Source organism: Mustelus asterias, chromosome 5, assembly GCF_964213995.1.
Source record: "Mustelus asterias chromosome 5, sMusAst1.hap1.1, whole genome shotgun sequence".
NCBI lineage: Eukaryota > Metazoa > Chordata > Chondrichthyes > Carcharhiniformes > Triakidae > Mustelus > Mustelus asterias.
The window spans coordinates 22,165,353-22,181,176 of NC_135805.1; the positions used below are offsets into that span (position 1 = coordinate 22,165,353).

The following is a 15,824-nucleotide window of genomic DNA, read 5'->3' on the forward strand; positions in this document are numbered from 1 at the left end:
TTCAGCGGTCACGGGCATTCGGCCTCTGATATTCGGGTAAGTGTTCTCCAAGGCGGCCTTCACGACACACGACGGCGCAGAGTCGCTGAGCAGAAACTGATAGCCAAGTTCCGCACACACGAGGACGGCCTCAACCGGGATATTGGGTTCATGCCAAACTACTTGTAACCCCCACAGCTTGACTGGACCTGCAGTTTCACTGGCTGTCTTGTCCGGAGACAATACACATCTTTTTAGCCTGTCTGTATCTTAAAGACTTGATTAGCTGTAAGTATTCGCATTCCAACCATTATTCATGTAAATTCATATTCATGTAAAAAAAAAAAATTCTTCATAATTCTTTCAACACAATTAACAGCCACGACTAGAAGCTAAGTAGCTTTTTGCTTTAAAACCCCTCTAGGCAAGACTCACTAAGCAACGCACTGTCTTTACATGCCCTGTTTGTGAACAGAATTCCCACCCGCAAACAGCCAGCAATGCCCATGTTCCCGATGGTGGGGGAGTCCAGAACTGGGGGTCATAATTTGAGGATAAAGGGTAAATCCTTTAGGACTGAGATGAGGAGAAATTTCTTCACCCAGAGGGTGGTGAATCTGTGGAATTCACTACCACAGAAAGTAGTTGAGGCCAAAATGTTGTGTGATTTCAGAAAGGAATTAGATATAGCTCTCTGAGCTAAAGAGATCAAGGAATATGGGGGGGAAGGTGGGATCAGGATACTGAGTTTGATGATTAGCCATGATCATGATGAATGGCGGAGCAGGCTTGAAGGCCCGAATGGCCTACTCCTGCTTCGAGTTTCTATGTCCCACGAATGAATGAAACCTGGGTACTGCACTCCACTCACCCTATCGTAACATCATACAAGAATTATTTATGGAAGTGTTGTTAGGACTGCCAACTCATTTATTTTATTTATGAGTGTCACAAGTAGGTTTACATTAACACTGCAATGAAGTTACTGTGAAAATCCCCTGGTTGCCACATTCTAACACCTGTTCGGGTACACCAAGGGAAAATTTAGCATAGCCAATGCACCTAACCAGCACACAGTTATAAACTGAGCATGTTCCAATGTGCTAGTGCAGTGTCTTTCATTGTCTGAATATTCGTTTCCCACTGTTATAATGCTACCGTTGTTTGCCCATTTACAGGCATTCGTATTTTTGTACAGAATTGTGCTCAGATTTCAACTTGCCCTACTAGCTTGTGCTGGATTTGAAAGGACTTACGTGCTCAGATTCGAGACTAAACTGCTGTTACATTCAGAGGTGCCGGATGTGCAACAATTATTGCTTCATACCAATATTTACACACAAGTTGTGATGCTCGTGTGGACTGTGCAACTGGAACCTTATAAAAGCTTAACACACCTCCATGATGGTTTTATCCACAAGTAAGGTTACGCATTAAGTAATGTTTGCTTCAGCAAGCTGTTTCAAGATCTGTCCCCTCCCTCCAAATTTTTTTCAGACGCTGCTAAATCCTAAACTCATTTACCTTCTCACTCCGGGTCATCCCGAGCAGCAATCACTGATAAAATGGTCTGCAGTGGTTGGAAAATCAAAACAGATGGCAATGTGAGGTAAAGTAGTTGCACTATTTTCAGGCTATCTGTATAAATTAAAAAGGAACTTGACTCAGTTGTAGGTAAACGCATTCCAATGCAAAGTTTCCGGATCAAACAACAACTAAACTTTAACCTGAGCTTTTGTTTACTTAACAATAATTTGACTTAAACTGCTTGAAGAAACACAGATCTGCTTTAGCGGGATAATTCATTGAATAATATAATGTGGAGGGACATAAACCAGGACTTTGCATTCATTTGGTTAACATGCCAATGGAAATTTCTGAGAATAGTGTTGGTGGATGACTGGAACAGGGCAAATTTGGCAGAGGTGTTTGGACAAGTTGGAGTTCGCAGAGGTCAGGAGGTAGGTGTTGCACAAGCAGGGTGTGGAGGTAACAAAAGCACAGATAAGAGTTTTGGCAGCATGCTTTGAGGTAAGGATGGAAGAAACTGGTGTTTCAGAGGTGAAAGTAAACTGTGATAGAACAGAAGTGAAATTTCACTTCACGGTTGAATAGGTTACCAAAATTGTGCCTCTCTGCTTCAGACAAAATGAACAACTTAAGAGTTAGTGGCGAGAGTACAGAGGTTTTGGGGGAAGCCCAAAAAGGTGGATTGCATTTTGATGAGAAAAAAATGCTTGAAAGAAGAACAAATATATTTATAACATATATAGAGCCATTGGTGATCTGAGCACTTCCCAAGTGCTTCACAGTCAATGAAGAACTTTTACAGTGTACTCACTGAAGTGTAGGACATGTAGCAGCTAGTTTATCCACCACAAGTGTTGATACTGAATGACAACACAGGCAGAGCAACAGTGTGTGGTGCTCAGTTATCGCGATGTCTGTGCATAATATCGCTGAGAGGTAGTTTTTACATGGGAATAGGAACTTCTGAGGCACTTTATTGGTGATCATTGAAGGACAGAAGGAAAAAACATTTTTGTTTTGTTTTAAGTTTATTAATGTCACAAGTAGGCTTACATTAACACTGCAGTAAAGTTACTGTGAAAATCCCCGAGTGTGTGATGATGTGTGTGATACTACAAAGCCATGTTTACTGCCCATCTGTAGTTTCCGATAACTGAGCAGTTTGTTGGACCGTCTCAGTAAGGTCTTTGACAAGGTCCCTCATGGCTGACTGGTGCAAAAGGTGAAGTTGCATGGGATCAGAGGTGAGCTGGCAAGGTGGATACAGAACTGGCTCGGTCATAGAAGACGGAGAGTAGCAGTGGAAGGGTGCGTTTCTGAATGGAGGGCTGTGACAAGTGACGTTCCTCAGGGATCAGTGCTGGGACCTTTGCTGTTTGTAATATATATAAATGATTTGGAGGAAAATGTAACTGGTTTGATTAGTAAGTTTGCGGATGACACAAAGGTTGGTGGATTTGCCGAAAGCAATGAGGACCATCAGAGGATTCCACAGCAGGATATCGATCGGTTGGAGGCTTGGGTGGAGAGATGGCAGATGGAGTTTAATCTGGATAAATGTGAGGTAATGCATTTTGGAAGGTCTAATATAGATAGGAAATATACAGAAAATGGCAGAATCCTTAAGAGTATTGATAGGCAGAGAGATCGGGGTGTACAGGTATACAGGTCACTGAAAGTGGCAACGCAGGTGGAGAATATAGTCAAGAAGGCATAAGGCATTCTTGCCTTCATCGGCCAGGGCATTGAATTTAAAAATTGGCAAGTCATGTTGCAGCTTTATAGAACCTTAGTTAGGCCGTACTTGGAATATAGTGTTCAATTCTGGTTGCCACACTACCAGAAAGATGTGGAGGCTTTGGAGAGGGTACAGAAAAGACTTATCAGGATGTTGCCTGGTATGGTGGGCATTAGCTATGAGGAGAGGTTGGAGAAACTTGGTTTGTTCTCACTGGAACAACGGAGGTTGAGGGGAGACCTGATAGAAGTCTACAAGATTATGAGAGGCATGGACAGAGTGGATAGTCAGAAGCTTTTTCCCATAGTGGAAGAGTCAATTACTAGGGGGCATAGGTTTAAGGTGCGAGGGGCAAGGTTTAAAGGAGATGTACGAGGCAAGTTTTTTACACAGAGGTTGGTGGGTGCCTGGAACTCGCTGCCAGGGGAGGTAGTGGAAGCAGACATGATAGTGAGTTTTAAGGGGCGTCTGGACAAATACATGAATAGGATGGGAATAGAGGGATATAGTTCCCTGGAAGGGTAGGTGGTTTTAGTTCAGTCGGGAGGCATGGTCGGTGCAGGCTTGGAGGGCCAAAGGACCTGTTCCTATGCTGTAATTTTCTTTGTTCTTTGTGCACCCATAATGCACCTCCCATACATTGTGGGACTTGAATCATGTGTAGACCAGACTATGGAGAAATGGAAGGGATTTAATAGTGGAAAACGAGGAAATGGCTGAGACTTTAAATAAGTTCTTTGTGTCGGTCTTCACGGTGGAAGACACAAATAGTTTGCCGAATATCAGAGATCGAGAGTTGGTGGGAGGGGAGGTCCTTAATACAATTACTGTTACTAAGGAGGTGGTGCTTGGTAGACTAATAGGACTGAAGGTAGACAAGTCCCCGGGCCCAGATGGAATGCATCCCAGGGTACTGAAAGAAATGGCTGAGGTAATAGCAGATGCGTTAGTAGTAATTTATCAAAATTCGCTGGACTCTGGGGTAGTGCCGGCTGACTGGAAAACAGCGACTGTTACGCCGCTGTTTAAAAAAGGAAGTAGACAAAAGGCGGGTAACTACAGGCCGGTTAGCTTAACGTCCGTAGTTGGGAAGATGCTGGAGTCCATTATTAAAGAGGAAATAACAGAGCACCTGAATAAGAATGGTTCGATCAAGCAGACGCAGCATGGATTCATGAAGGGAAAGTCGTGTTTGACGAATCTACTGGACTTTTATGAAGATGTCACTAGTGCGGTTGACAGAGGGGAACCGGTGGATGTGGTGTTTTTAGATTTCCAGAAGGCGTTCGATAAGGTGCCTCACAAAAGGTTGCTGCAGAAGATTGGGGTACACTGAGTTAGGGGTAAGGTGTTGGCGTGGATTGGGGATTGGCTATCTAACAGGAAGCAGAGAGTTGGGATAAATGGGTGCTTTTCTGGTTGGCAGTTGGTGACCAGTGGCGTGCCGCAGGGATCGGTGCTGGGGCCTCAATTGTTTACCATTTACATAGATGATCTGGAGGAGGGGACTGAATGTAGGGTGTTCAAGTTTGCTGATGACACGAAGGTGAGTGGGAAAGCGAATTGCGTGGAGGACGCGGAAAGTCTGCAGAGAGATTTGGATAGGCTGAGCGAGTGGGCGAGGATCTGGCCGATGGAATATAACGTTAGCAAATGTGAGGTTATCCACTTTGGAAGAAATAATAGTAAATTGGAATATTATTTAAATGGAGAAAAATTACATCGTGCGACTGTGCAGAGGGACCTGGGGGTCCTTGTGCACGAATCGCAAAAACTCAGTCTGCAGGTGCAGCAGGTGATCAAGAAGACGAATGGAATGTTGGCCTTTATCGCGAGGGGGATAGAATATAAAAGCAGGGAGGTCTTGCTGCAACTGTACAAGGCACTGGTGAGGCCGCAACTGGAGTACTGTGTGCAGTTTTGGTCCCCTTATTTGCGAAAGGATATATTGGCCTTGGAGGGAGTGCAGAGAAGGTTCACCAGGTTGATACCGGAGATGAGGGGTGTAGCTTATGAGGAGAGATTAAACAGATTGGGTCTGTACTCGTTGGAGTTTAGAAGGATGAGGGGTGATCTTATAGAGACATATAAGATAATGAAGGGGCTGGATAGGGTAGAGGTGGAGAGATTCTTTCCACTTAGAAGGGAAACCAGAATTAGAGGGCACAGCCTCAAAATAAGGGGGGGCCGGTTCAGAACAGAGTTGAGGGGGAACTTCTTCTCTCAGAGGGTAGTGAATCTCTGGAATTCTCTGCCCATTGAAGTGGTGGAGGCTTCCTCGTTGAATATGTTTAAATCACGGGTAGATAGTTTTCAGATCGATAAGGGAATTAGGGGATATGGGGAGCAGGCGGGTAAGTGGAACTGATTCGCTTCAGATCAGCCATGATCTTGTTGAATGGCGGGGCAGGCTCGAAGGGCCAGATGGCCTACTCCTGCTCCTATTTCTTATGTTCTTATTAATGAAGCTGTTAGAATTTCACAGTAGCTTTTGTGGTCATTTCTGATTCCAGCTATAAATTACCATATTTATTGAATGTAATAGCTTCTGAAATCTATGTTTCTATAGGGACTTTTAAGAGACTCCTGGATGAGTACATGGGACTTAATAGGATGGAGGGTTATAGGTAGGCCTAGAAGGTAGGGATATGTTCGGCACAACTTGTGGGGCCGAAGGGCCTGTTTGTGCTTTAGTTTTTCTATGTTTCTTTCTTTCTATGTTTCTAATTTTCACAATTTGTCATGGTTAGATTTGAACTAATGGTTCAGGGTTGCGAGCACAGTACCATAATCACTAAGCTACTGTGCTCACTTTTGTTCTATTTCTAGAGATGTGGTGGCTACATTGGGAGCAGATTCTACTGCCGTAGAATCAAACAAACAGCTGATCATGAAGAGAAGAAATGGAGGAGGAGGATGGATGGGTAAAATAAACAGTATAGCAGTAGCCACTTCCAGCAGGACAGTCTAGTCCTGTGGACACAGAAAGGCAGATACGTGAATGTAAACAAAAGCAGCCCCATGTTACATGGAGAGTGATCATTATGCAGCTGTGTATTTATGTATATAAAGTCCCTACAGTGCAAAAGGAGGCTGTTCGGCCCATCGGGTCTGCATCAACTTTCTGACAGATCATTCCTCCCAGGCTCTATCTCCATAGCTCCACATATTTATCCCACTAATACTCCTAATCTACACATCTCAGGGGCAATTTAGCACGATCAATCCACCTAATCTGCACATCTTTGGAGTGTGGGAGGAAACTGGAGCACCCGGAGGAAACCCACGCAGACACAGGGAGAATGTGCAAAGTCCACACAGACAGTGACCCAAGGCTGGAATCGAACCCAGGTCCCTGGCGCTGTGAGTCAGCAGTGCTAACCACTTGACTTGAGTAAATAAGGAAAATATCTTTTATTTTCTTGGAACCAATCAAAAAATGCTTCACTGTCTTAGGAAAAACTTCTTTCTAGATTTTGTGGTGAGGCCCTCTCGCACTTCCATACCCAGCAAACCCATTTTGTGACAGCATAACGTCTGATTCGACTACAGCCAATGGCAGGTGGGATATATATGCGACAGGCTGAACTTCCATCTTAAAGACAGCAGGAATCAGGAAATCTCCGGTCTAAGCCTGCCTGCCTCATGAGAAAGTGCCAGCAAAGACGGGATCTTCATTCTCAGGGGGGAGGGTGATGATGTGACGGCCCTCTACCATTGGAAAGAATCTTAGAATCTTAGAATCCCTACAGCACAGAAAGAGGCCATTCGGCCCATCGAGTCTGCACCGACCAAATCCCACCCAGGCCCTACCCCCATATATTTACCCACTAATCCCTCTAACCTACGCATCCCAGGACACTAAGGACAATCAACCTAACCCGCACATCTTTGGACTGTGGGAGGAAACCGGAGCACCCGGAGGAAACCCACGCAGACACGAGGAGAATGTGCAAACTCCACACAGACAGTGACCCAAGCCGGAATCGAACCCAGGTCCCTGGAGCTGTGAAGCAGCAGTGCTAACCACTGTGCTACCGTGCCGCCAATGTATAGACTGCCACAAGGGCTGCTGAGCGACAAGATCCATCTCCGTGCTCTGGGACTTTGTTCCAGTTACAATAAAATTAATAAAACATAAAAAAAACACTCACTCCTCACAGCCCCAATCCTCTACACACTCCCCATGTCCAATGCATGCCACCACATGCCCCCATTCTACTCCCATTCCCTCAATGCAAAGCTATAGCCCTCCACTCACCCATGGTCCCTTGTACCTTTCTTGCCAAGCCATGGCATTTCCATCTCCATCCATGATACTGTCTGCACACTAACAAACCCTATTGTAACAACAGAATGTGGCAAAAGTGTTTTTTAATCATTCTTTTATGACTTCCTGCTTTCTTAAAAAAAACCTTTCACTACAGCTCTGTAAGAGTGTCAACCATCCAGGCCCTTCCAAATATCAATAACTGAAATAGCCAACAATTAAAACCTCTTTAGCTTGTGTAAATATACATTGTGTAATTGATAGAACAGATCAAGGATGCAAAATGAGGCTTGGATGAAAGCCTAGACATCTAGGGCCATGGGGAGGCATAGCTAGGCACAGTGGGGTCTGACATTTCCTCATCCAGAATACAGTTCACGATATCTCTTGGGTGCCATGAACCATAAAAGCTGGCCCAACTGTATGATAATTGTGGAAGACTAGGACATGGCTATCCCTGCAATGGAGTTGGCCAGTACAGAATGTGAACTCTTAACCCACACTGATAAAAATTGGAGGCACCCGGAATGGGGCTTGGGATCCCAGAATTGGGTCCCAGCAGTCATTTTAACATCTCCATGGAGTCTCCCCAACTTCTTGACAATCTAGCCCAAAATGGCTGTTGCACAAAATACTCTTAATTAGCTCACACTTTCTAGTGTAGATTTCTTTTCAGAACTACGCTGTCTCAGATCTTTGCAATTCCTTTTAGTGCGTTTTTTTACCCCAAAAACAATACCCTGTCAATTAAAGACTGTAGAAATGTTCCACAAACCCTAATCTCCATCACACCCTCAGGATTCATTACCCAGGATAATGCTCTGGGGACCCAGGTTCGAATCCACCATGGCAGGTAGTGAAATTTGAATTCAATATAAAGCTGGAATTGGAAGTCTAATGGTGACCATGAAACCTTTGTTGATTGTTGTAAAAACCTATCTGGGTTCACTAATGTCCTTCCGGGAAGGAAATTTGCCATCCTTAACCTGGTCTGGCCTACATGTGACTCCAGATCCACAGCAATGTGGTTGGCTCTTAAATGTCCTCTGAGATGGGCTAGCGAGCCACTCAGTTCAGGGTGATTAGGGATGGGCAACAAATGCTGGCCCAGCCAGTGATGCCTACATCCCATGAATGGAAAACAAAACCTCCTGTGAGAACTGCTTGGTACTTACCAAGTAGCTACAATTCAACGACATAACCTCAAATTCACAAATAAGCAGCATCGCTGGAGATCCACTTCTGTGCTAGTAAAGTAATGGCTTTGTTAGAAATCAGATCTGCAGATGAAATGTGAACATGACCTGCAAAGGAATCGGCAAGAAATGAACTGTAGACAAAATCTCAGGTAAATATGGGGGCAATGCACGTACGTATATTGAGTTGAACAGGAAATATACATAGGGTTTACACAGGAAATGAAAAGGGACAATTCGCTGCTGTGATCCTCTGCATTCGAGTGGGAGGCACTAAATTGCAGTGCAGAAAATCTGAATAATATCACTCCTTCGAAAATATGAATCCATCTTTCCAGGCCGCCTCAGTGGTAAGTTTCTATGTTTCTATAGTATTTCCATTTGGTTTAGACAACAGATACATTTTTACCCAGAGTGGTATTTCTGAGTTGCATTGCTGGATGACTTACTGTAAAATCTACAACCCACGTCTCACTGTGTTTGTAATTGCCCTAGTACACCTCATTATTATTAACAGAACAGTGTGGCAATGTGCAAGACTAATCAGTGGTGTACTGGAAGTCAATGCATTGTAATTAGTATAAGTTCAGGGAAAATGTTTTTTTTTTCTGTGTAAACCTTTTGAACCTTTCCAAGTGTGATGACGATATTGTCTGGAATTTTGTAATGTGGTAAGTTCCTCATTTGACATTTTAGTTTATAAAGCAAATGTAAATGCCCAAGTGTTGTTCCATTATGTTCCCAGAGTTTTCTTTTCTCAGGAAATGAGCATCTCTGGCATTTATTGCACATCCCTCGTTGCCCTTGTGAAAGTGGTGGTGAACCACCTTCTTGCACAGTGCAATCTGCATGGTGTAGATACACCCACAGTGCTGTTAGGAAAGGAGTTCCAGGAGTTTGACTGAACGATAATGAATGAACGGTGATATATTTCCCCATCAGGACGGTGATTGGCTTGGAGGGGAACTAACAGGTGTTTTTTTTAATTCATTCGTGGGACATGGGTGTCACTTGCTGGCCAGCATTTATTGCCCTTGAGAAGATAGTGGTGAGCTGCCTTCTTGAACCGTTGCAGTTCATGTTCTATGGGTTGACCCACAATGCCGTTAGGGAGGGAATTCCAGGATTTTGATCCAGTGACTGCGAAGAAACGGCAATATATTTCCAAGTCAGGTTGATGAGTGGCTTGGAGGGGAACTTGCAGGTGGTGGTGTTCCCATTTATTCCTTTGTCCTAGATGGAAGTGGTCACGGTTTGGAAGGTGCTATCTAAGGATCTTTGGTGACAGGCTGTACATTTGCATGTACACAGTGGTGTACATGCTTCTGCTGCCCTTGTCCTTCTTGGTGGTAGAGGTCATGGGTTTGAAAAGTTCTGCTGAAGAAGCCTTGGCAATTTACTGCAATCCATTTTGTGGATGGTCCACACTGTTGCCACTATGTGCCACTAGTGGAGAGAGTGAATGTTTAAGGTCGTAGATTAGGTGCTAAAAAAAATGGGTTAGTTTGTCTTGGATGGTGTCAAGCTTTTTGAGTGTTGTTGGAGCTGCACCCATCCAAGCAAGTGGAGAGTATTCCATCACACTCTTGAACAGTGCCTTGTAGATGGCAGAAAGGCTTTGGGGAATCGGGAGGTGAGTTACTTGCCTTAGAATTCCCAGTCTCTGCCTTGCTCTTGTAACATGGTATCTATTTGATTGGTCCAGTTGATTTTCTGGTTAATGGTGGATCCCCCATAGGATATTGATGGCAGATTTACCACTGTATGGCAAGGGCAGGGATAGAAGGAATTATAATAAAAATTAGCAGATGACACTAAAATAGGTGGGATAGTAAGTTGCAATGAGGAAATAAGATATTTACAAATGAATATGGATAGGTTAAGTTAAAGTATTAGGTTATCCATTTTGGTTGGAAAAATACAAAGGCAACTTACTATCTAAATGGAGAGGAATTTCAGAGTGCTTTGGCGCAGAGGGATCTGGGTGTCCTTGTGCATAAATCACAGAAAACTAATATACAGGCAATAAGGAAGGCAAATGGAATTTTGGCATTTATTGCTAAAGGAATAGAGTAGAAAAGCAGGGAAGTGTTGCTGAAACTGTACAAGGCATTAGGAGGCCTCACCTGGAGTATTGTGCACAGTTTTGGTCCCCTTACATGAGGAGGGATGTAGTTGCATTGCAGACAGTTCAGAGGAGTTTCACTAGATTGATTCCAGAGATGAGGGGTTTGTATTATGAAGAGAGGTTGGCCTATATTCGCTGGAGTTTAGAAGAATGAGAAGAGATCTAATTGAGATATACAAGATGATAAGGGGGTTTACAGGGTAAATGTAGAGAGAATGTTTCCTTTTGTGGGGCAATTAGAACAAGAGGTCGTGGTTTTAGGATAAGCGATAGTAGATTTAAAACAGAGATGAGGAGAAATTACTTTTCTCAAGAGGTGGTGAATCTGTGGAATTTACTACCTCAGAGTGAGGAGGATGCCGGGACAAAGAGTAGATTTAAGGAGGAGATAGACAGATTTTTAATTAGTAAGTGTTTGAAGGGTAAAGGAGAATGGGCAGGAGTTGAGACTGAGATGAGATCATCATGATCATACTGAATGGTGGAGCAGGCTCGATGGGCTGAATTGCCTACTTCTGCTCCTAATTATTATGTTCTTTATTCCTTTGTTTAGTGCTTTATATTTGTCTGCATTCAAGTCAGTAGATAGGAGCAGAATAAGCAATTTAGCACCGACCCGCTCCCCCACCCTGAACATTCAGAAAGATATTTGTTGCGCTTTTACATCAACTCCAATTTTGAGCCCTATCCTCCATATCCAAAGATGTGGAGGTTAGGTGGATTGGCCATGTTAAATTGTCTCTTAAAGCAGAATTTAAAGAAAAAAATTCTAAGTGCCAAACGAGCATGAAAATGGGAGAGATTTGCGCCAATTTTGTTGGGCAAGTAAGAATAGAATCCCTACAGTGCAGAAGGAGGCCATTCGGCCCATCGAGCCTGCACCGACAACAATCCCACCCAGGCCCGATCCCCGAAACCCCATGACTTCCTTGTTGCAGTCATATGACACTTAGTTCATAAAAGAGAGCCAGGATGCGATTCTCGCCAGCTACTGAGCTCTTGGGCCGCCATTGCGCAGGTACCCCGATCTCACAGTGCACTTGGAGATATCCTGTCACGCCCTGAACATCCATGACTGAACACCCACTGCCCTCTGGGGTAGAGAATTCCAAAGATTCACAACCCTCTGAACAAATGTCTTCTCATCTCAGTCCTGGCCATCTTTATCCTGAAACTATGACTCATAGTTCTAGATTGCAGCCTCTCAGCATCTAACATGTCAAACGTACTGAAGGTTTCAGGCAGTTCAGTGATATCACCTCTCATTCTTGTAAACCCCATAAATATCAGCCCATTCTACTTAATTTCCCCTGATAGGCGAGCCCTATTATTCTAGAAATCAATGTGGTGAACCTTTGTTGAACCCATTTTAAGGCCAGTATATTCTTGCTTAATTAAGAAGATCAAAGTTGTACACGATACACCGTGTGTGATCCTGTATATAATTGCATAATAATAAAAGCAAAATACTGCAGATGCTGGAAATTTGAAATAAAAATAGAATGGCAGCATCTGTGGAGGGAGAAACAGATGTTTCAAGTCCAATATGACTCATATTCAAATCCAACGAATTCATAGCCAAGTCTTTATAATTGCAACAAGACTTCCTCACTCGCATATTCTGACCGCCTTGTAATAAAGGCTGTAATTCACGAACGCCAAAACACTTTAAGTCCCAATATTTACTAATCCCTTGCCCCTTTTAAAAAAAATATTCTACTTTTCTTTTGAAGGGAGTTATTTCACGCTTCTCTGCATTATACTCTGTCTGCCATCTTGTCCAATCACTTAATCGGGCTCCAAATGCACAGTCTTTACAGTTTCCTCACAGTTTACTTTTCCAAAACCCAGCACAGCACGGTGGCACAGTAGTTAGCACTGCTGCCTCACAGCGCCATGGACCCGGTTTCAATTCCAGCCTCGGATCACTGTCTGTGCAGAGTCTGCACGTTCTCCCCGTGTCTGCATGGGTTTCCTCCGGGTGCTCCAGTTTCCTTCCACAATCCAAAAGACGTGCTGGTTAGGTGCATTGGCCATGCTAAATTCTCCCTCAGTGTACACGAACAGACGCTGGAGTGTGGTGACTAGGGGATTTTCACAGTAACTTCATTGCAGTGTTCATGTAAGCCTACTTATGACACTAATAAATAAACTTTAAAAACATTTTTTAAAGTTAATTTACCATTTTTCTGCCAAGCTTACTGATCTGAATTGCCTCTTCTAGTTCCAGTGCCCTGCCCTGTTTGGTATCATCTGCAAATCTCATTACTTTATATTGAATTTCTGAACCTGGGTCTTTTATGTAAATTTCAACCCATAATGTTTCCACCACTGACCCCTGAGACACCCTGTTTGGTACAACACTTCCCTCTGGCATAACTCTTGCAATCAGTCTCCATTGTTTCTTGCACTGGAGCTATTTTTTTCATTCATCCATTAGCATTTTAAAAAATTGTCAGGAAAGGAAAAACACGCCATCTTCTTCAATAGATCTGAATAGCTATTCAAAAAAACAAATTGAAAAAGAGGTTGATTACTCTTTGATTGTAAATGTGTAAACATTTAACTAAAAGAGCTGAAGGGTTTTTAATATTATCTTTAACTTAGAGAAAGTTAATGGCATTCTTCTTCTTTGGCAGTCCCTCAGGGTGGAGGATAACTTGCTTCCGTGCCGGGTGGTGGGTTCTGCAGTGACTGAATATAGCCCAATGCTGGAGTCGCAGACTCTGCCACAGGTTTGGGAGCTGCTGTTTGACGAGGTGGATGGGCGGGACGCTTTGGATTCTGTGCTGTCTCTCTGCTGTTTACACTTGCCCTCCATGTGCTTCCACCCAGTGACACTCAAGGTGATTGGCACCTTCGCGGATGCATCTTCTCCAGTTTGTGCAGTCTTTTTATTTTATTCATTCATGGGTAATGGGCATCGCTGGCTGGCCAGTATTTACTGCCTGTCCTTAGTCCGAAATACATGCTGGTTAGGTGCATTGGCCATGCTAAGTTCACCCCCAGTTTACCCGAACAGATGCCGGAGTGTGATGACGAGGGGATTTTCATAGTAACTTCATTGCAGTATTAATGTAAGTCTACTTTTGATACTCATGGACTGCAGCGATTCAAGAAGGCAGCTCACCACCATCTTCTCAAGGGCAACTAGGGATAGGCAATAAATGCTAGCCAGCCAGCAACACACATGCCCCACGAATGAATTAAAAAATAAATAGATAAACTTTAGTTGTCCTTATTCAGAGGGCAGTTGCGAGTCAACCACATTGTTGTGGCTCTGGAGTCACATTTTGATTTGATTTGATTTATTATTGTCACATGTATTAGTATACAGCGTAAAGTATTGTTTCTTGCGCGCTATACAGACAGAGCATACCATTCACAGAGAATGAAACAAGAGAGTGCAGATTGTAGTGTTACAGTCATAGCTAGGGTGTAGAAAAAGATCAACTTAATGCCAGATATGTCCATTCAAAAGTCTGATGGCAGCAGGGAAGAAGCTGTTCTTGAGTCGGTTGGTACATGACCTCAGACTTTTGAATCTTTTTCCCGACGGAAAGGGTGTTTGGGGCCCTTAATTATGCTGGCTGTTTTGCCGAGGCAGCAGGAAGTGTAGACGGAGTCAGTGGGTGAGAGGCTGGTTTGCGTGATGGATTGGGCTACATTCACAACTTTTTGTATTTTCTTGCGGTCTTGGGCAGAGCAGGAACCATCTCAAGCTGTGATACAACCAGAAAGAATGCTTTCTATGGTGCATCTGTAAAAGTTGGTGAGAGTCGTAGCTGACATGCCAAGTTTCCTTAGTCTTCTGAGAAACTAGAGGCGTTGGTGGATTTTCTTAACTATAGTGTTGGCATGGGGGGACCAGGACAGGTTGTTGGTGATCTGGATGCCTAAAAACTTGAAGCTTTCGACCATTTCTACTTCGTACCCGCTGATATAGATAGGGGCATGTTTTCCACTACACTTCCTGAAGTCGATGACAATCTCCTTCGTTTTGTTGACATTGAGGGAGAGATTATTGTCGTTGCACCAGTTCACCAGATTCTCTATCTCATTCCTGTACTCCATCTCATCATTGTTTGAGATCCGACCCACTACGGTGGTGTCATCAGCAAACTTGAAAATCGAGTTGGAGGGGAATTTGGCCACACAGTCAGAGGTGTATAAGGAGTATACTAGGGGGCTGAGAACGCAACCTTGTGGGGCACCGGTGTTGAGGATGATCGTGGAGGAGGTGTTGTTGCCTATCCTTACTGATTGTGGCCTGTGAGTTTGGAAGTTCAGGATCCAGTTGCAGAGGAAGGTGCCAAGGCCCAGGCCACGGAGTTTGGAGATGGGTTTGGAGGAATAGTGGTGTTGAATGCTGAGCAGTAGTTAATAAATAGGAGTCTGACATAGATGTCCTTGTTATCTCGGTGTTCCAGGGTTGAGTGCAGGGCCAGGGAGATGGCATCTGCTGTGGACCTGTTGCAGCGATAGGCGAACTGTAGTGGATCCAGGTAGTCTGGGAGGCTGGAATTGATTCTTGCCATGACAAACCTTTCAAAGTACTTCATAATGATGGATGTCAGAGCCACCGGACGAGTTATTAAGGCACGCTGCTTGGCTTTGCTTCGATACTGGGATGATGGTTGTCTCCTTGAAGCAGATAGGGACCTCAGACTGTTGTAAAGAGAGGTTGAAGATGTCTGCAAATACCCCTGCCAGCTGATCCACACAGGATCTGAGTGCGACTGGCCCGGATGGGGTACCATGAGGTACCTCATCCGGGCCAGTCGCTTTCCATAGGTTCGAGAAGGCTGTTCTGACATTTGCAATGGTGACCTCAGACACAGGTTCATCCATGGCTTCAGTGGTGGAGGGCATCTCTCGCTGACCTCTTGCTCAAAATGGGCATTGAATGCATTGAGTTCATCAAAAAGAGGTGCATTGGAGCCAGCGATTTTACATCTTGAAGTCTGTTATGTCTTGCACACC

The 15,824-nt window shown here is 44.0% G+C and overlaps 1 protein-coding gene across 1 annotated transcript in view; it reads left to right on the forward strand.

Moving 5' to 3' along the window:
* Nucleotides 1–1,498: 1,498 nt before the first annotated feature.
* fosl2 (FOS like 2, AP-1 transcription factor subunit) overlaps nucleotides 1,499–15,824 on the forward strand; it is an 83,165-nt gene continuing 68,839 nt past the window's right edge. Inside the window, exon 1 of the mRNA XM_078212252.1 lies at nucleotides 1,499–1,588. The gene's annotated coding sequence lies outside the window, so the exon portion shown is untranslated. The remainder of the gene's footprint in view (nucleotides 1,589–15,824) is intronic.